This window comes from Schistocerca serialis, chromosome 3 (genome assembly GCF_023864345.2).
Source record: "Schistocerca serialis cubense isolate TAMUIC-IGC-003099 chromosome 3, iqSchSeri2.2, whole genome shotgun sequence".
Taxonomy (NCBI): Eukaryota; Metazoa; Arthropoda; class Insecta; order Orthoptera; family Acrididae; genus Schistocerca; species Schistocerca serialis.
In genome coordinates, this window is record NC_064640.1 from 816,186,877 (window position 1) to 816,208,446 (window position 21,570).

The 21,570-nt window shown below is 46.7% G+C and overlaps 1 protein-coding gene across 1 annotated transcript in view; it reads left to right on the plus strand.

Annotated features, from left to right (window-relative positions):
* The window catches only part of LOC126470698 (heat shock 70 kDa protein 14-like), a 200,888-nt gene that overhangs the window by 78,618 nt on the left and 100,700 nt on the right, over positions 1 to 21,570 (plus strand). The window lies entirely within an intron of this gene.

Consider the following 21,570-nt stretch of genomic DNA (forward strand, 5'->3'; position numbering starts at 1 on the left):
AAAAAAATTGTCAGATAAACGTGGACTCTAAATTGCACATCTTTAATAGCTTTGCTACTGTGAAAGACATCTTTTCTACTGAACAAGGGTTCACAGCTCTTAAGGTATGAATTTTAGAGCCTATGTTTACTACACAATTTTTTTTTGGTTTGGTCCATGCTACCCCCTACCAAAATATGGAAAGCAAAGAGCTCATGGTAGAAGAGATTTGGTTCACAGTATCGAATATGAGGTGTTCATAGCTCTTAAGACATGCGTTTTGGAGTCCATCTTTACCAGATTATTTTGCTTCGAATGATCGTTCCTTTAATATCCCTGAATATAGACCATTCAGTGTTGGCTGTGCTTTTGTCGTCAGGACCGATAAGTTTCAATACCGGCTTCTTGACCAGTTCACAATTTTTACAGCAGAGATTTGTGCCCTCTATCAGGCTGTTCACTGTGTCCGTAGGCAGCAGCTCACTCGTTGTGTGATCTGCTCCGACTCTCTCAGTACCCTTCAGAGTCTAGATGATCCCGATCCAGTCAACCCCATCGTCCGGCGGATGCAGGACTGCCTCCATTTGTTCCCGGATGGGAGAGCCGAAGTGATGTTCATGTGGGTTCCTGGTCATGTTAGTTTGCCTGGGAATGACGCAGCTGATGCTGCAGCCAGGGCCGCCGTCCATCGTGGTCAGCCCGCCTCTTACTCTGTTCCCTCCCAAGATATTTGTACTTTCCTCTATTGGGGCATCATCTCACTTTGGCATGTGGTGATCCCTTCATGGGAACAAACTAAGAGAAGCCAAAGCTCACCCACCAGCCTGGTCGACTTCGTTCTGGCTGTCTCGCCGTGAGGAAGTACTGTTAGCTTGGTTACGAGCAGGGCACTGCCGCTTTAGTCACCACCATTTGTTGAGTGGTGACCCTGCAACCAGCTGTCCTTTCTGTAGCCAGCCATTAACGGTCAGACATTTCCTGGTCCTCTGCCCATATTTTAGCCACGTACATCTCAGGGTTGCGCTACCACCGCTTTGCCAGACATTTTGGTAGATGACGTGCGAGCTGTGGCTTGCTTTTTAAGTTTTTTAAAAAGCAGTAATATGACAAGAGATTTGATTTCGACCTGGTGACTCCGGTGTCTTGTCGATGTCTTTCAGATACTCTTTCGTAACATCTTGATGTTTTAGATTTTTTTTTCACCTCGCAACGATTTTTTACCCTTGCGGTCCCAGCATTCTGTGGTTCTCTACTGGGTGCCCATGTCCTTAGATGTTTTGTGCCCTAAAACCCCACAAAAAAGAAAAAAAAGACAAATTGGTTAACTTCTGCAGAAATTGTTTTCTTACCACCACAAACAACAAAGCAGTTTAAATCATTTTTAGGACTCTGTAATTACTATAGGGAATTTGTTGAGAAGTTTGCCAAAATTGCTAAGCTGTTGAATCATTTGTTGAAAAACGATGTGGAATTTCCGTAGTCAACTTTCAGACAGCATTTGAAAAATTGAAGGGAGCATTGACAACGAACCTGGTACCAGTGTTCCCAAACTATGAGTGAGAATTTATTCTGTTGTGTGACATGAGCAGTCAGGTGATTGAATGTATTCCCAGTTACGATGTAGATGGCAACAAACACTTGGAAGAATATGCATTGACACAGATGAATAAGCAGAACAGAACTATTCAACCACAGAGATGGAAATGTTGGCTGTTATTTATGCTATTACGTATTTCCATTGTTATTTGTACACGAAAAAGTTTAAATTTGTGAAGTGATTGCTGGGACCAGAAGAGGCTCGCAAGTATGTCAACATATTGTGCTCTGAAATCAAGTGAATTCAACTATGAAGTCATACACCAATCAGGAAAGAAAAACAGAATTCTGAGAGCCCAAGAAGGAAGATTTGATTTAAAGTATTTAGGGCACAGCTGCAGTCCGCAAAGCACTATGGCCTGTTGTGTAGGAAGATGAAATACAGCCCCAGTGTGGTGCCAACTGCGCTTGACATGATTAACGACTATCATATGACCTTATACATGGTATTTCATTACGAATGGTCTAAATCCAGTGATATTAAAGGAACGATCACTTGAAGCAAAAAAATCTGGTAAAGATGGACTCCAAAACGCATGTCGTAAGAGCTATGAACACCTCATATTCGATACTGTGAACCAAATCTCTTCTACCGTGAGCTCTTTGCTTTCCATATTTTGGTAGGGGGTAGTATGGACCAAACCAAGAAAAAATTGTGTAGTAAACATAGACTCTAAAATGCATACCTTAAGAGCTATGAACCCTTGTTCAGTAGAAAAGATGTCTTTCACAGTAGCAAAGCTATTAAAGATATGCATTTTTGAGTCCACATTTACCTGACAATTTTTTCTTGTTGTGGTCCATTCTACCTCATCCCAAAATATGGAAAGCATGTTTCATAGTATCAAAGATGAAGAAAGCTCATAACTGTTGCAGTATGCATTTTAAAGCAAGTGCAGTGGCAAAGACAATGGTGAAAAGCTGGTTGCTGAAGTTTAGTGTTCCTGATACAATAATTACAGATCTATATCTACATTTATACTCCGCAAACCACCCAACAGTGTGTGGCGGAGGGCACTTTACATGCCACTGTCATTACCTCCCTTTTCTGTTCCAGTCGTGTATGGTTCGCGGGAAGAACGACTGTCTGAAAGCCTCTGTGCGCACTCGAATCTCTCTAATTTTACATTCGTGATCTCCGCAGGAGGTATAAGTAGGGGGAAGCAATATATTCGATACCTCATCCAGAAATGCACCCTCTCGTAACCTGGCGAGCAAGCTACAGCGCGATGCAGAGCACCTCTCTTGCAGAGTCTGCCACTTGAGTTTGCAAAATGTCTGCGTAACACTATCACGGTTACCAAATAACCCTGTGACGAAATGCGCCACTCTTCTTTGGATCTTCTCTATCTCCTCCGTCAACCCGATCTGGTACGGATCCCACACTGATGAGCAATACTCAAGTATAGGTTGAACGAGTGTTTTGTAAGCCACCTCCTTTGTTGATGGGCTACATTTTCGAAGGACTCTCCCAATGAATCTCAACCTGGTACCCGCCTTTCCAACAATTAATTTTATATGATCATTCCACTTCAAATCGTTCAGCACGCATACTCCCAGATATGTTACAGAAGTAACTGCTACCGGTGTTTGTTCCGCTATCATATAATCATACAACAAAGCATCCTTCTTTCTATGTATTCGCAATACAATACATTTGTCTATGTTGCCACTCCCTGCACCAAGTGCCTATCCGCTGCAGATCTTCCTGTATTTCGCTACAATTTTCTAATGCTGCAACTTCTCTGTATACTACAGCATCATCTGCGAAAAGCCGCATGGAACTTCCGACACTATCTACTAGGTCATTTATATATATTGTGAAAAGCAGTGGTCCCATAACACTCCCCTGTGGTACGCCAGAGGTTACTTTAACGTCTGTAGACGTCTCTCCATTGATAACAGCATGCTGTGTTCTGTTTGCTAAAAACTCTTCAATCCAGCCACACAGCTGGTCTGATATTCCGTAGGCTCTTACTTTGTTTATCAGGCGACAGTGTGGAACTGTATCAAACGCCTTCCGGAAGTCAAGGAAAATAGCATCTACCTGGGAGCCTGTGTCTAATATTTTCTGGGTCTCATGAACAAATAAAGCGAGTTGGGTCTCACACAATCGCTGTTTCCGGAATCCATGTTGATTCCTACAGAGTAGATTCTGGGTTTCCAAAACCGACATGATACGCGAGCAAAAAACATGTTCTAAAATTCTACAGCAGATCGATGTCAGATATATAGGTCTCTAGTTTTGCGCATCTGCTCGACGACCCTTCTTGAAGTCTGGGACTACCTGTGCTCTTTTCCAGTCATTTGGAACCTTCCATTCCTCTAGAGACTTGCGGTACATGGCTGTTAGAAGGGGGGCAAGTTCTTTCGCGTACTCTGTGTAGAATCGAATTGGTATCCCATCAGGTCCAGTGGACTTTCCTCTGTCAAGTGATTCCAGTTGCTTTTCTATTCCTTGGACACTTATTTCGATGTCAGGGCACTAATTTTATATCCAGTATGATTAAGCACCTATGTCATTTACTAAGCACTCACAAGCTGAGGACTAGCCCTTGGCTCCCTCAGTCTATCAGGAAAACAGAATACATTCACTGTACCGTTGGTAAGATGTTGAGTAGTTGTTGTGAACTTCCATCACAATGATTGGTACATTTACCTTCCATATGTCGTGTCAGCTTACAATTCTGATGTCCAGTGTAGTGTTGGTCTATCACCATGTGAGGTAATATATGGTACAAACCTGCCTTCTCTTTTTGAGGTGATTAAGCCTAAAATTGGAAAAACTGGGAATCAGTTACGAAGTTTGCAAAGACGTTACATGATCTTTGTAAGAAGTTAAAGAAAGCAAACACAGAAGCACTCGAGCGTCAAGAGCAAGCAGGATGACATATTGGCCAATTACTGCAGTTTGGAGTTGGCCAGTGGGTCTTAGTGACGAATCCCTGCTCACCTAAGGACAAAGCAAAGAAATTCCTGACAACACCACGGACCATAGCAGATCATAAAAATGAATTCACTCATTAATGTAACGTTGTAATTACCAACAGAGACCCCCTCATTGTTCGCGTTGGACATGTTAAGCCATTTAAGGGAACTGTGATGCTCCACTGCAGATGCTGACATCACCGCCAATAGAGGGCACTAAATCTAAGAAAGCAATGAAGGAAGGATCAGCAAAGTGTGCATTAAGTGCCTTACGCAATTAGATCACAATGAGGAGTAATAATGATTGTTTTGTTTTGTTTTAAGGTGCTAAAACAACTGTCATACACGCACATCTCAGAGGAGGAAAAAGGAGTTAAATGCGACTACAAGCCCAATTGATGGACAGCCATTCCCTTGGAGAAACAGCCATAAAATATGGAGGTCCTGAACTAAAGATTAAATGTCCTTCGCCATACTGCTACAAAGGATAAAAAGTAAAACACGGTTGACGGCTCTCTCGCTGCTCACTAAAATGGCCGATAATTCAGACAGTAAACATACAGTAGAACATAGGTGGTTAAAAAATAGGGACATTCCATCTGGAAATGGCGAACCATAAAAGTTTGATGACAATGAGCATACAGTGGTGAGGGATTCCACTTAACAAATGGTGATGGTTAAAAAGACAATGCCCAACACGCAACCTAGCTAAAATGATCTTATCATGGTGAGATGACCAAGAGGAGGTCGGCCAAGCTGCTGGGAGAGTTTTAATTCCCCGGATCTTGTTCGCATGAAGGGAAGACCAATGGTCTTACCAAAGTGACACGACTTGCTGACAGACGGCAATAAGGAGATCATCAGAAGGAATGGAAGAACTAGCTAGTCAAGATAGGAGGACTGGAGCCTTGGCAGCAGTAACAGCAGCCTCATTTCCCATCAGACTGACGTGACCAGAAACCTGCATAAACATCACAGTGGCCCCATCAAAAGTGAGGAAGTGAAAGCGTTCCTGGACCCACTGCGCTAAGGGATGGATGGTGTGCAGCACGCAAGAGGCTCTGACCCACCCAGGGGGTCCACAACTGTTTCGTGGATGTGTGTGTGGCAAGCACGGGACCCTGAGCTAGTGTAGCTTTTTCCTTTCTGGGCTGCATACTTTCCCTTTCTGCATCCTCCCCCCACCCCGCCCCTTCCCTTCCTCTTCCCCTTCTCCCTCTCTTTGGAAGTATGTTTCGCATTTACATCTGGAGACGGACGCTTGTAATTCTATGACGTGGTTTCTCTTCTTTCATCTCTATAATGGAAAGTCTCTGTCCCTACTTTGTCCTTTTCTTTTCCATGATTCTCCTCTTTATCTTCTTCTCCACTTGGGCTATTGAGAATTCTTCTCTTCTATCCTTTTTCTTTGTTCCTCCCTTCCTGTTTCTTTCTTCCCTGTGGGTGTCTGAAGGCCGACCAATGTGTTCTCACGTGTAGCCAGTGATGGGGTAATGCGTAATTCCCCATCCCGGGTAGACAAGTAGGACATGTACGTACCCCCTGGTAAAGGTCAGGCCCAGGGAGGGGCGATTAGCCGAGCTGGTACCTTCCGAACATGCCCATTGGACCCTCTGTCAGTTCTTCGGAAGGTGTGATCTGAGGTGTGGACAATAACCTAAGGTGGGAGTGCCCTCAGAGAGGGCCCCCACTTGGAAGGACTGCGCCATCAGAGACGCCAGTAATCATGGGTGATACTTTCGCAATGGTTTCTTCCACTTCTACAAAAGAAAGCTAGTGAGTCTCAGCCACAGAAAACTCTTCTCTCACTGAGAAAGTTCCTAGTTGTTTCTTGATCTTGTGAAGGTCAAGACTTCTCAACAGTAAACCCTTTCATTATTCAGAAAGGTGTCCTGTAAAGTCTTGTTCCCAGTTATGCAATTGGGACCTTGTGGTTAGAAACACAGTGCCCTCCAAGCACACAAATTGCTTCGAACTACACTGCTACACACCTTTCCTGTCCGGGTGGAAGCACACCATACATTAAACTCATCGCGTGGGGTGGTTTATACCCGATCACTTGACGGATAATCAAATGAGGACATTCAAAATTACCTGTCTGATCAGGGAGTAATGGTAGTATATCGAGTAATGAAAAGAGTTGAAAAGGAATTGGTACCAACCCACACTCTCTTCTTGATGTTTGACAGAGTTCAACTTCCATCGAACATTAAAATGGGATATGAGGTAATTTCACTTCACCCATACATCCCCAACCCTACATGTTGCTATCGGTGTCAGAGGTTTAATCATACCACCCAGTCGTGTTCCAATGTGGCCAAATGCGTTACATGTGGCAGGGATGCCCATGAGGGTGATTGTCCACCCCCCCATCCTCTCACTGTGGCATTTCTCTGGATCCCAGTGCATGTTGGTATCTGCGGAAATGAGGCAGCCAATATATTGGCAAAGGCTGCTGTCTCTCTTCCTCGGCCCACTGTTCACATGGTTCCCTTTGCCGATCTACAGAGCATTTTGTGTCATCGTGTTGCTCTTTTATGGCACACACATTGGTCTGCACTTCAGGATAATAAATTACGGGACATAAAACCTATTCCCTGCGCTTGGACCTCTTCCTCCCAGCCTTGCTGTTGGGAGGAGGTAATTTTAACTAGACTCCAGATTGGGCACTGTCTTTTTAGCCACTGACATCTTTTAAGTGGCGATCATCCCCCATTTTGTCCCCACTGCTCTCAATTGTGGACGGTGAGACACCTTTCACTTATGATGCACGCTCACCTTATCGCATCCTTGAGTTTATCAGTGTTAGTGAGAAGACATCGGTCATTTGAAGCTTTCTTATGGAGAAAACAACTCCCGTCAATAGCAATTTTCTAAGATTTCCTTCCGTTTTTAGTTTCCCTCCTACTTGAGTTTTGCTCCCATTGCTGCTGATTTGACATACGGTTTTTTACCCTTCACTAAACCACAGAATGGGTGCTTATGACTGTAGCAGTTTTGTGCCCTAAAAGATGATGTGACTTACCAAACGAAAGCGCTGGCAGGTCGATAGACACACAAACAAACACAAACATACACATAAAATTCAAGCTTTTGCAACAAACTGTTGCCTCATCAGGAAAGAGGGAAGGAGAGGGAAAGACGAAAGGATGTGGGTTTTGAGGGAGAGGGTAAGGAGTCATTCCAATCTCGGGAGCGGAAAGACTTACCTTAGGGGGAAAAAAGGACAGGTATACACTCACACACACACGCATATACATCCACACATATACAGACACAAGCAGACATATTTAATATATATATATAGGGCCAGCTCTGTTGTAAATACTGAGTAGTGTTCTGAAAGCTGATATCAAAAATGTTTAGTGCCAGTGATGAAGGCATACCCAATATCGTGGTCAGTCAGAGAGCCATCAGTGTACACCAAGGTACTACCATGAAGTTCCGTGCGAATATCAAGAAACTTATGGGGACAGAGCAAGTCCTTAGGAATCCAATGAAGTAAAAGGTGAACACAGACCACTGCACGAAGCCAAGGTGGTGAAGGGTTCACACCCAAAGAAAAAGTAGCAGGTAGCATGAAGTTAAGCTGCTGTGCATTAGCCGAAAGCAAACTCCAGGAGGTATTAGAGAAGAGGGGCATGCCCCATGCAGGTGGTCAAAGGAGTTATTGGAGGAGTTATAGGATGAGTGGCCAGGTATGGCAGACAAACAGCATGCATATCAGCTGAGGAGAACATGATGTCGGAATGACAGTGGTAGTTTGGCAGTTTCAGCATAAAGACTCTCAACCAGGATAGTGTAAAAGGCGCCAGTGGCCAAATGGATGCCACAGTGATGGATTGTACTCAGACAGCATAAGATGGACGGACGTGCAGATGCACAAACAAAAGACCCATAGTCTAGTTTGAAATGGACAAGGGACCGGTACAAGCAGAGGAGGGTGGTCCAATCCGTTCCCCAGGAAGTACCACAGAGAACACACAGTATACTGAGGGACAGGGTACAGCAGGCAGTCAGGTAAGACACATGGGAGGACCAAGAAAGTTTCCAATGGAGCACAAGTCCTAGTAATTTCATAGTTTCAACGAACGGAAGAGCAACAGGCCCAAGATATAAAGATGGTGGAAGAAACTCGTTGTGCCACCAGAAATTCATACAAACTGTTTTGTCAGTGGAAAACTGAAAGCCATTGTCGATGTTCCATGAGTAAATAAGATCGAGACAGTGCTGAAGACACTGCTCAAGCGGACAAGTCCATGGAGAATAACAATTGATGGCAAAATCGTCGCCGGCCGCGGTGGTCTAGCGGTTCTAGGCGCGCAGTCCGGAACCGCGCGACTGCTACGGTCGCAGGTTCGAATCCTGCCTCGGGCATGGATGTGTGTGATGTCCTTAGGTTAGTTAGGTTTAAGTAGTTCTAAGTTCTAGGGGACTGATGACCACAGTAGTTAAGTCCCATAGTGCTCAGAGCCATTTTGAGCAAAATCGTCAGTGAAAATGGTGCTGTAAACAGTCAGGGGCACAGTGTCGTCGGCTTCTTCGGGACAGCAAAAATACTAGCTAGATTCCATTTACTTGTTTTCTCTCTTGGACCTAGGTCCATTCCCCAATTTCCGGCCTAACAGTAGCAGATGGTGTCGTCTTGGACCCCACAGCTGTCTCCAACACCTTAGGTCGCTATTTTCCGGAGATTTTGAGCTTTACCGACTATTGCCCTGCCGTCTTCCATCCGAAATGAGTGGAGACGGCTCGGGTGATACCCTTCTCCTTTCATAATTGTGAATCCTGCCACCTTTACTGTGAGGGAGCTAGATCACACTCTCGCTTCGTCCTGGGCTGGACGATGTTCACATTCAGATGTTGCAGTACCTTTCTCTTGTGGGTAAGGCATTTTCTCCTCCATACGTACAATGACATCTGAGCAGATTTCCAGCGACTGCCCCATTTCTCTCACCAGCTGTGTTTGCAAGCTGATGGAATGTATGATTAATGCCCGGCTGGTATGATGGCTTGAGTCTCGCAGTTACTAACTACTGCACAGTGTGGATTCCTAGCCTGCCGTTCGGCAGTTGACCATCTCATGACTTTGTCAATCCATGTCGTGAATGGTTTTCTGCAGAAGCACCAGACTGTGGGATGTGTTTTTTGATTTGGAGAAAACTTATAACACCTGCTGGAGGACGGGTATCCTTCATACTCTCCATACGAAGAGCTTCAGAGGCTGCTTGCCCCATTTCCTTCAGGAATTTTCACAAGACAGAGTTCTCAATGTAACTGTGGTTTCTGCCTTGTTGGACGCTTTTAACCAGGAAATTGGAGTGCCTCAGGGCTCCATCCTGAGTGTCATCCTTTTTTGCTATAGCCATTAACTCTATAATGGCTTGTCTCCCGCCAGGCATCTCTGGCTCCTGTTTCAGTAATGATTTTGTGATTTATTGCCTTCAGAGGCATCTTCAGCGATGTTTCAATCGTCTTACTTATGGCACATTGACAATGGCTTTTGATTTTCCACTAACAAATCCGTTTGTATGAATTTGTAGTAGCGCATTGGGTTTCTTCCACCATCTTTACATCTTGGGCCTGTTGCTCATCCGTTCACTGGAACAATGGAATTCCTCGGGCTCGCACTTGATGGGAAACTTTCATGGCTCTCCCATGTGTCTTGCCTTGCTGCATGCTGCACCTGGTCCCTCAGTGTCCTGTGTGTCCTCAGTGGTACTTCCTGGGGAGGGGATCGGACGTTTGTACTGATCCCTTGTCCATTCAAAACTAGGCTATGGGTGTTCCGTTTATGCATCTGCATGTCCATCCTTCTTACACTGTCTAAAAACTCCCCTGCGGGTCCGGGGGTTAGAATAGGCCTGAGGTATTCCTGCCTGTCGTAAGAGGTGACTAAAAGGAGTCTCACATGTTTCAGCCTTTGTGATGGCCCCCTGTTGGGTTTGACCCCCATTTTTCAAAATTTTCCTGAAGTGCCCCTTACATGGTGCATCGTGTCCATCGTGCGCTGATACCTATCACATCCTTAGTTGACGTGGATTTGCACTTCTGCTCATTCTCCAACTGTTGGGCGAGGTCACCCTCCTGGGTACGTATTTTTCCATCAACTGTGTAGTATCATTTCTATGCTGACAATGATGATGGACTTGTTTGCTTGGTTGCACCTGATGTCCAGTACCTTGCGGTGGGGCCACCATGTTCCCTGTTGGTTGTAGCCCCGACCACACAGGGATCTCTCTGCTGATCCCTGCGCCATTAACTCTCCTCATATGCCAGGGGTAGATACCCATCCTCCTGGGGTATCGGGACTCCTGGCAATGGCCATCCTACCAGGTGGCCTATGCTGTGGCTGGATGGCACCCGTGGGGAGCCCCCCTGGTTGGAGTGGGTGGCATCAGGGCGGATGACACCCGATGAAGCGTAGTACATCATCTCTTACTGGTGGTCAAACACCAGTAGTCTTTCAGCGTTCACAGGCTCAATTCAACACACAGAATTAAGACCCCAAATTGTTCCCCTCCCTGACCACACCATGGGAGGGACATCAGGTTAAGGATGGCAGCAGCTCTTATTCGCCCCGCTACTTTATATGTTTGAGAGCTGATCGGGAATCTTTCATGATAATGAAGCCTCAGTTTTCTGTTGAGCATTTAGAGGAGAAGTTTGGGGGGGGGGGGGGGGGTTGAGGGATTGTCCAAGATGAGATCTGGGTCAGTCTTGATCAAAACAGCATCCTCTGCCCAGTCACGGGTGTTACTCAGTTGTTGTGACAAGCTGGGGGATGTTTCTGTAATCATCGTGCCCCATAAGCGCTTAAATATGGTCCAGGGTATCATAATTCACAGGGACCTTCTTTTGCTGTCCGACGATGAGCTGTGCACCAGGTTAGAATGGCGAAGTGTACATTTCGTTCGGCGTGTCCATCAGGGTCCGAGGGATAAGCAGGTTGCCACCGGTGCCTTCATCTTGGCCTTCGAGGGAGATACATTACCTGAGAAGATCAAGGTGATGGTCTACTGCTGTGATGTGAAGCCCTATATCCCTCCCCCAATGTGGTGTTTTCAATGTTGGAAGTTCTGTCGTATGTCCATCCAGGGGGCCGACAGTCCCTTTGTGGGTACGTGTGTGGCGTGCACAGGACTCCGAGCTATTTGCAGTCTCCTTCCTTTTCCCAGACCTGCATTACCGTCCCTGTTCCTCTCCTTTCCTTTCCTGTCCTTACTCCTTTCCCCCTGGCCCCTCCTTTCCCTCTTGGTGGAATTCATGTCGACTTGGCTTTCCTCCCGGCTTTGTTTTGGTATGTGCAATTGTTTAGCTTGCTGTTTCCATCTCCTTTTCAGCGTTTTGGTCCCCTTGGAGGTTGACCTCCATTTCCAACATTTTCCGTCAGTGTGAGCATTTGGGGATGAACTCCCTACCTAGTTTCCATGTTGGAGGCTCATCTCACCCTCCCCTCCCCACCCCTCCATTTTCCCCCTTGCACCCTGGCCCCCCTTCATGCTAGGTCCGTGTGGTGGGGCTGTTAAGTACCCAACTGGCTGAGCCCCCTGACAACACAGGGATCACACTGCTAGTACCTGAGCTGTTAACGGCTCGTGTATGCCAAGGACTTGATGCTCATCACTTTGGGGCATCAGAACTCCCAGCAATGGCTGCCGTGCCAGACGACCCTCGCTATGGCGGGGTGGTGCCCACTGGGCGAGCCCCTGGTCAGGGTGGGTGGTACTAGGGCAGACGCCTTGCATATGAAGTGGGAAAGGCTTCAATATCCTGGCCATTCTTTGGCCATTTCTAAGAGTGATAGTAGACATGATAGTCCTTCTGATCCTTTGGCCTTCCCCTCCCTCGCCACCCCATGGGAAGAAGGTCAAGCTTGCCGACTTGGGTTGAAACCTTTCCCTCGGTACCTGGTTTGTATCAGGACAGGTGGTGAGAGTTTTGCCACGACCAAGCCTTTGTTTTTTTGTTGAGGTGATTGAAGATAAGTATCATGAAGTGGAATCCACGAGTAAAATGCAGTCCGGTTCTTTGCTCATAAAGACATCTTCTCCTGCCCAGTCTGCAGAGGCCGGCCGGAGTGGCCGAGCGGTTAAAGGCGCTACAGTCTGGAACCGCACGACCGCTACGGTCGCAGGTTCGAATCCTGCCTCGGGCATAGATGTGTGTGATGTCCTTAGGTTAGATAGGTTTAAGTAGTTCTAAGTTCTAGGGGACTTATGACCACAGCACAGTCTCCGTCGCACCCCACCAATCTTTGAACTCGGTACAGGGTATCATTTTCTACTGGGATCTTCTTCTCCAAACTGACGAGGAGCTCCATGCAAACCTCGAGCGGCAAGGAGTCCGATTTATCCACATTGTACAGCGAGGCCTTAAAAACAATCACACTGATAGACTCCTTTTTTCTGGCCTTTGAGGGGGATATCCTCCCAGAGAAGGTAAAGGTGGTGGTGTATCGGTGTGATGTAAAACCTTACATTCCACCACCGATGAGATGCTTTAAATGCTTACGGTTTGGACACAGGTCTTCCCGCTCCACCAGTTATCACCTCTGTGGTGACTGTGGGCGCCCCCTCCATGAGGGGAGTGCCTGTGGTCCTCCGCCTGTGTGCATCAGTTGTGATGCGCAGCATCCTCCACAATCGCCAGCATGCCTGGTGTATGTGAAAGAATGACGGATTCAAGAGTACAAGACTTTAGATCGACTTACCTACACCGAGGCTTGTCGAAAGTATGACCGGCTCCATCCTGTGCCTCTAACCTCTGCTTTTGCTTCAGTTACGTCCACTCCCCCTTCGTACCCCCTCCTCTTCCAAGCCGCGCCCAAATTACGCCCTCCCCCTCCCCCTCGCACTCCCCCTCCCCCCTCCCCCACCGCATTCCCCCTCCCCCTCCCCCTCCCCCTCCCCCTCCCCCCTCCCCCTCCCCCCCCTCCCCCCTCCCCTCCCCTCCCCCTCCCCCCTCCCCCCTCCCCCCCTCCCCCTCCCCCTCCCCTCCCCCTCCCCCCTCCCCCCTCCCCCCCCCCCTCCCCCTCCCCCTCCCCCTTCTCCCTCGCACTCCCCCTCGCACTCCCCCTCGCACTCCCCCCTCGCACTCCCCCTCGCACTCGCACTCGCACTCGCACTCGCACTCGCACTCGCACTCACCCCTTTGGGTGCTAATCCCCCTCCCCCGCCAGAGAAGCGCTCCCCTTCTTCGGCAGCCGATGGTACTGGAGCTCCCTCCCGGGACTCCTCTTCCCGGCACCCCCTGAAAGGCGATCTGCAGCTCCACATAGGCCGCACGATCTGCGGCCGGTGGGAGCCGCTATTGTCAGGTGTAATTCCTGGAGTTGCAGCCCCTTTATTCCTCCTACTCTGCTGCTTGTATTGTTCTCCAAGAGACCCATTTTGTCAATTCTTACTCACCCACCCTTCATGGGTTCCATGCTTTCTGTTGAAACCAGATTGGCCCTGTGCAGGCTGGTGGTGTTTGCACCTTGGTGCGCAAAGACAATTTTAGTAAATGGGTTCCCCTCCATACCACTCTGGAAGCAATTGCTGTCAGGGTCGATCTGACCACTCCAATCACAATCTGTAATCTCTACCTCCTGCCTGACAGGCCACCCACATCCCTTGCCCTAACCACCCTTCTTCAACAACTCCCTTCTCCCTCCCTGCTTGTAGGGGACTTCAATGCCCACAACCCTCTTTGGGGTAGTCACCCGACTATTGCCCTGGGCAAGACAGTTGAATCTGTTCTGGCAGCGCTTGACCTCTGTAACACCGGTACTCCCACAGACTTAAGTGTGGCACACGGCACTTTCTCTTCCATTGGCCTCATCATCTGCAGTCCCAGCCTTCTTCCCTCCATTCAGTGGGGTGTCCACGATGACTTATGTGACAGCGATCATTACCCGATTGTTTTGACCTTCCTTCAGTATGTCTTGCTCCGTCACCCTCCCAGGTGGGCCTTCTCTACAGCTGATTGGGGTGCCTTCTCTTCTGCTACCATCCCCCCATACTACCACACCGTAGTATTGATGAGTCTACATAGACTTTAACTGCCGCCATTCTTGCCACAGCTGTTTCAGCCATCCCTTCTTCCTCGGGGTTCCCCCCTCCCCTGTCAAATGATGGTCCCATAGTGGACTCTGGAAATTGCTGCAATCAAATTTCAGAAACGGATTTGCTGGTAATGGTATGTATCTGCCATAGGACCACACACCTGCTCTTCACAAGACTGGGCAAAACTCAGGCAAATTTTTGGCTATTGTCCCGTTGCAGGAATTTCTGTGCATGGTGTTGTCCTTCCCATCTGTACTTTGTTGCAGAGTGTTTCGCTCAACACTTTGCCCAAGCCTCTGCGTCGACTCAGTATCCGCCCTTGTTCCTCCTCCTCCTCCTCAAACAGCGCTCGTAACGACTGCCTTTGTCTTTCATTTCTCGCTGCTTGGAGCCTTGTAATGCCCCATTTAGCGAGTGGGAATTCGCCAGCACCCTCACCCTTCGTCCTGACACGTCTCCTGGACCGGATTGGATACATAACCAAATGCTCCATCACTTATCGGTGGCTGGCCACCGTCGTGTACAGACCCTTTTCAACCATCTGTGGAGTGAGGGGGTATTTCCTACCCAGTGGCAGGAAAGCATTGTTATTCCGGTGTTGAAGCCTGGGCAGCCACCTCTTCAGTTGGATAGCTACTGTCCAATTAGCCTTACCAACACCCTCTGCAAGCTCGTTGAACGCCTGGTGAGTTGGCGGCTGTTTTGGATCCTCGAATTCTGCGACCTTTTGTCATCGACTCAAGGTGGTTTCTGCCGTGGCCACTCTACATTGGATAACTTATTCCACCTGGAGTCTGCTATCCGGTCGGCTTTTGCCCATTGGCAACACCTCATTGCAGTCTTCTTTGACCTGCATAAAGCCTACGGCACCAACTGGTGCCACCACATCCTCACCACCCTTCACGACTGGGATCTTTGTGGTGCTCTGCCCATTTTTATCCATAACTTTCTTTCATGTCGCTATTTCCGGGTCCAAGTTGGTTCCTCCTACAGCACTTCCCGTCGGTAAGAAAATGGGGTTCCACAGAGCTCTGTACTGAGCGTCCTTTTTTTCATCGCCATTAATGGACTGGTAGTGGCTGCTGGGCCGACAGTGTTCGCGTCTTTGTATGTTGACGATTTTTGTACGTGTGTCGCTTCCTCTGTCGTGGGCGCTGCAGAAAGCCGTCTACAAGGGGGGCAATCTACCGGGTGCAATCTTGGGCTCTCTCCCATGGCTTTCAGTTTTTGGTGACCAAATTGTACGTCACGTATTTCTGCCGTCGCCATATAGTCCATCCTCATCCGGACCTGTTCCTCGATGGCCAATCCCTCGAGGTGGTGGACACCCGTCTCTTCTTGGGTCTGGTCTTCGATGTCCGGTTGACACGGCTCCCTCGTCTTCGCCAGCTGAAGAGGATGTGCTGGTTACGTCTCAATGTTCTCAGATGTCTGTGCGATACCACCTGAGGTGCAGACCACTCTATTCTCCTGCGATTGTACAAAGCACTGGCCCAGTCTCGTTTAGACTATGGGAGTCTTGTCTATGGTTTTGTGTCACCTTCGACATTGCAGATACTAGATCCCATCCACCATTGTGGGGTCCGACTTGTGACTGGTGCCTTCCGGACTAGCCCCGTGATTAGTCTTCTCACAGAGGCAGGGGATTCCACTTCTGCAAGTTTTGCACCAACAACAGCTGATATCTTATGCGCTCTGCATTTGCTGCACCCCAAAACACCCTAATTATGGTCTCCTTTATCCAGACACTCCAGTGCTGTAATTCAAGAAAAATAAAATACACTATACCTGTCCATCCCTGGCCAGCACCATTGCTTCCACGACCCACCACTTCACAGCCTCTGTACCTTAGAGGCCCCAGTGACCCCAGGTCGCTATAGTATCGTGCACACGTGTGACCACATTGACGTAATCACTAATATGTTGGCCACTACTGACCTTAAGCAGCTAGTTGTTTCTGGGTAGAATCATGTTCAGTGCCAAGTTTATTCCCTAGGTGGCACAAATCACAGATCCCCTAGATCGACTATGCAAGAAGGGTGTCAAATTTGTGTGGTTGACCACCTGCCAATTGGCATATCAGAACATTATGTACAGTTTCAAGGTGGCATTGTGACTGACACTATATTCATTGGACCTGCCCTTGACACTCGAGACAGACACTTCCCGATATGGTATAGCGGTTGTTTTGTCCCATAAGGTGTCGGGTAGTAGTGAATGGCCAGTTGCTCTCACCTCTGGAATGTAGACTGTATGGCAGCAAATTACACCTGTTGAGCGACTGCAAAGCTCAAAGCCTTGATTTTGTTGTTTGTGCATTGTTCTAAACTCCTGGAAAAGATGATGCATTGTATGCAGAATTGGGCATTGTTTTTGATTGGGTATCAATTAAAATCCACTTTCACCCAACTCAACTCACCAACGTGAACACCCTACCCCCAATTCCTCTTGGTGCCAATGTGCAGTTCAACCACAAGGAAACAGTTTGTTTCCCCTGGACCAACATCCACAATAAATCCTGGTTCAATTCCTTCTGACTGCACGTGAGGTATCCACTGTGTTGTTTCACGATCCTGTCCTGTTGAAAGTTTTGTCTGAGGTACTGGAGAGGTGTCCAGAGAATGTTTTGAGCCTTACTGATCTAGCCTTTCACAATTATTTCATGTTATGCTACTGATTCAATGCTACAAATGATGTTTTAATGATGGCTGCAGAGGACTCTCGAAAACCTGACCATCATTCTATCCTCGCTCTGTCCCCGCATCCTCCAGCTCCTTTGTGCCTGTCATTGGTGGAGGACATGTATGGAGGCACTAGCCCCACAGCACGTGTACTGGCCCAACATCAATGCAGACATTGAATGCGCATACGGCTCGTGTCATGCCTGATCTCTCAATCACTTGTCCCACGGTCAAGGTTCCTCGTCGTGGCCCCATCCTGATAACTTGTCGGAGAAGGTCCTCGTTGATTTTACCGTGACATTTCAGGTTGTTATGTGGCTTTTGGTGGTGGCCACCCTCTCAAAACTTCCCTTACGTGGCATGGATGCTGTTCATTACCACCATTTTTACCACTTGTGACCTCATGATGGTATTCTACCTTGAGGGAGTGCCACTTATTCCCTGGTGTTGGAAAATTAGCCCCCATTTACGTAGATGCAGCTTTAGGCTGTCTGTGGCTGTAATGCGATCACCACCCTGTTTCACCGTGCTCCTAATGGGGAGATTGAGCAGATGGTCCATACATTTAAAACACAGCTGCTGAAGACCTTGCAGACATCATCTGGCTGAAATACTGCATTTGAGTTGGTATTGTACACCATTAGACCTCCTGCATCCTGTGCTGTGTGCCAAACCTGCCTATAGGCCTGCCTGTGGGTGGAATGTCTGTCTGGGCATGCATATGCAGTTGGTGTCTGGGATGGACCCAAGGGGTCATCATTGGTGACAGAGAGCATCAGTGGCTTGATGTTAAGGCCAGACATGACTGTCTGACCCACCAACACGAAACAGCTCTGGCTGTGACCACAGTCGCATTTGGCACCCTGTCGTCACTTCCGATGCTCAGGCTGGAACTAAGATGACCGCCACCTGTGCCTCGTGTCCCTTCTCACTGGAGGATGGTTGAGAGGATCACAGTGTGTGTGCCTGTGGAGGTGGGGGACCAGTCCCTCTGTCCTGACCTTCCATCACTCTTGTTGTAACTGTGCAATCTGCTGGCCTCTGCTACCCATGCAGTCCTCGGGCCTGGGTTTGTGTCGTAAGAATGAACAAGAAGCAATAATTGCTTTTGCTACTTTTTTTTCCATTTGAAATGGCTGATATGATTACATGTGTTTAATAAAAATGAATCTTTCACTTTACATTGGAGTGTACATGTAATGAAATTTTCCTTCAGAATAAAACTTTTCACTTGACTGAATCTCAGACTTGAACCTATGCCTTTCGTAGTCAATACTTCTACTCCCTGAGCTGTATGACCACAGGTGCAGTGTGGCTCTCACAGTTTGTCTGCGAATACCTATCCGCTCATTCACATGCTGTAATAGTTTAATTTCTGTACCTCGTGCTATTTCTGTTGAATTTATTTAAATTTACGTAATACACATTTATGGGAAGAAATGTGGAGAACTGCGGGATGAACCACTTAAAGTTTCCAAAATTCATTTTCATCAATTTGTTGACATATTTCTCACAATGTCTGCCAGATCACATGTGTAGCCTCTGACTTTATCAGAGCTTCAGTCACTCACCCCAGATGGTTGAGGAATATTCCATAGTAAATTTGTAAGGATACCACAGTTTTCCAATATTTTACTAATAAACTGAAGCCCACCATGGACTATGATCATGATGGGACCTTCAGATTATTGCTTTGCTTTGCAGTTGTTATCCCCCATGTGACTTGCTGTGAAATGCTTGTTACTGACATAACTCTGGTTAAATATCTGAGATGAATCTGTCTTTTTAAGTATGAGTACAGTAATGAATCAAATAATTATCTTGGGAACTTACTGAATTCAAGCATAATTTATCTGTTCAACAAACAGTTATGATCAGGAGTGGTTTTAGATTTGTACATCAAAAACTGTATAGGGAGTGTAAAGAATAAGATGGAGTTTTACCAAAAGTGTGTGTAGACTTCTTTAGGCTTCACTGATGGAATGTGGTGGTTAGTGATCAAGAATGCTGTTCTTGTATTTTGGAGGAAAGTTGTTTGGATCCCAGTCCAGCCAGCCTGACTTAGGTTTCCTGTGGTCCCCCAAATTCATTTTAGTTGTATACATCCAAGTGTACCATGGAATGGTTGTTGACACCATCTTTGGCCAAATAAACTAATACTTCACCTTTTATGACACAGAGGGGTGATGACTTTTTAAACTTTCCATTCTTTACAGTAGAGCTCACCAATGCCGCTACTAAACTAAATTCACAGAGATTGTTCTTTTGTTAGAAAGTAGTGCAAACTTGGTTTACAGTTAGCAAATTTGTTTCTTGATGAAATGTATTAAGCTACTCTAAGAAATGTATCAAACTGCTTTGCTCCAAAGTAGAAAAATTGTAATTACATTTTATACTGTCTAGTGTTGTAAGAGTTGTAACTTGTGTGTGTGTGTGTGTGTGTGTGTGTGTGTGTGTGTGTGTGTGTGTGTGTGTGTGTGTACACAACTTGAGTAGGCAATACAGCTTACTCAGACATCACTGATCACTGTCCACCCTACCTTAGACATTATTTTTCCTTCTTTTCTTTATCTTTGTCTGAAAACATGGTTGACTGGATTTCCATTATTCACTAATTGCTAGTGTAAGCATAAAAACTACAGACAGAAGCTACAGACATTATTAAGAAAAGATACTAAGAGCACTGACCTTCAGGCACTTATATATGTTGTCTGATAGTTGTTTTCAGAAATCTGTAGCAGTATATTTACTCATATTATTATGATTCTTTGTTTGTCAGTTATGTATTAATACTGTCTGTTTCACGTTTTTCTTATAATACAACTAGTTTATAAACTGACAGTAGGATCTTAACTACTTAATGATCCATTTGGGCATCATAGGAGATATTCCTCAGAGTATAAATTGTATCATTCGACACTCCATTCTTAATACTATACCCGCATTGTTAGATTGTGAGTAGTAATTACTTAAAATGATTCTGTTGTTCAACACACTAGCTGGAAAAAATTGCAACATATCTCTGTTGTAATTAATCCAGAGACTGACAAAGGTGTTATGCACAATCCAGTAACAACAGTGTGACCACTGCCTATGTTTGGAATCAGCATGAATAACCACTCACAAACAGCAGGTGGCAGCGCCAGCAGGGGAGGCTATATAAAGTGTGTTGGGGAACATGGAAAACATTGCAGTCGTTATAATGTGGAAACAGAGCGGTTTATCTGACTTCCAGAAGGACATGATCATTGACTTTCAGGCCAAGGGTGGAAGAATTTCCAAAACAGCTAAGTTATGAAACTGTTTGTGTGCCATTGTGTTTAAAGTATACCGTGCATGGTAAAATAGGTGCTATACAAAACCAGCACAACGGTAGCTATAATGCACTACGGGCCAGAGATGACGGGGTGAACAACAGCTGTGTAGATATGTATGGGTGAGCATCAGACTGCCCAGATAAACCCATGGCTACCAAAAATGTCTCCTCAATGACCGTTCAGCAAACATTGCTGTGTATGGTTCTCTGCAGCAGGTGCCTGGTTTGTGCACTCTTGCTAACTGGTGTTCATCGGCAACAAAGACTGGAATTAGCTCGCCAGCACTGCAGCTGGGTGTCCACTGAGTGGTGACAGGTTGCCTTTTCAGATGAATCACGTTTTATGCTCCATTGGACAGCTGGCCATTGGTGTGCACAGTGTGAATCATCTGAAAGCAAAGGGGTCCAGGCTGGAGGAGGGAGCTTTATGGTCTGGGGAATATATTCAAGGCATTACCCGAGTTATTTTGTCATTCTGAAAGGCACAGATGATTGATATAAGTATGCATCTAGCCTTGGTTACCATGTTCACTCATACATGCAGTTCGTTTTTTCCTTCACACAATGGCATTTACCAGCAGGACAATGTAATGTGTCACAGAGCTCACAGTGTGTGTGTGTGTGTGTGTGTGTGTGTGTGTGTGTGTGTGTGTGTGTGTGTGTGTGTGTGTGTGTGGTATGAAGAGCACCAGGATGAATTTACTGTACCCTCCTGGCCACCAGACCCTCTGGATTTAAACCCGGTTGATAATCTGTGGGACCACCTCGATCGAGCTGTTCTCGCAGTGGATTCTCAAGAGAAACCTGTCACATTCTGGCCATGGCACTGGAGTCTGCATGGCTCCATATCCGTGTCGTTACCCTCCAGAACTTCACTATCACTATTCCTGCATGTCTCGCAGTGGTCTATGCAGCAAAAGGTGGTTATTCAGGCTTTCGACTGATGGTCACATTAATGTGACTGGACAGTGTATATGTAACATGTCAAAATTACAATCTTACTTTGGTTGCTATCTTTGCG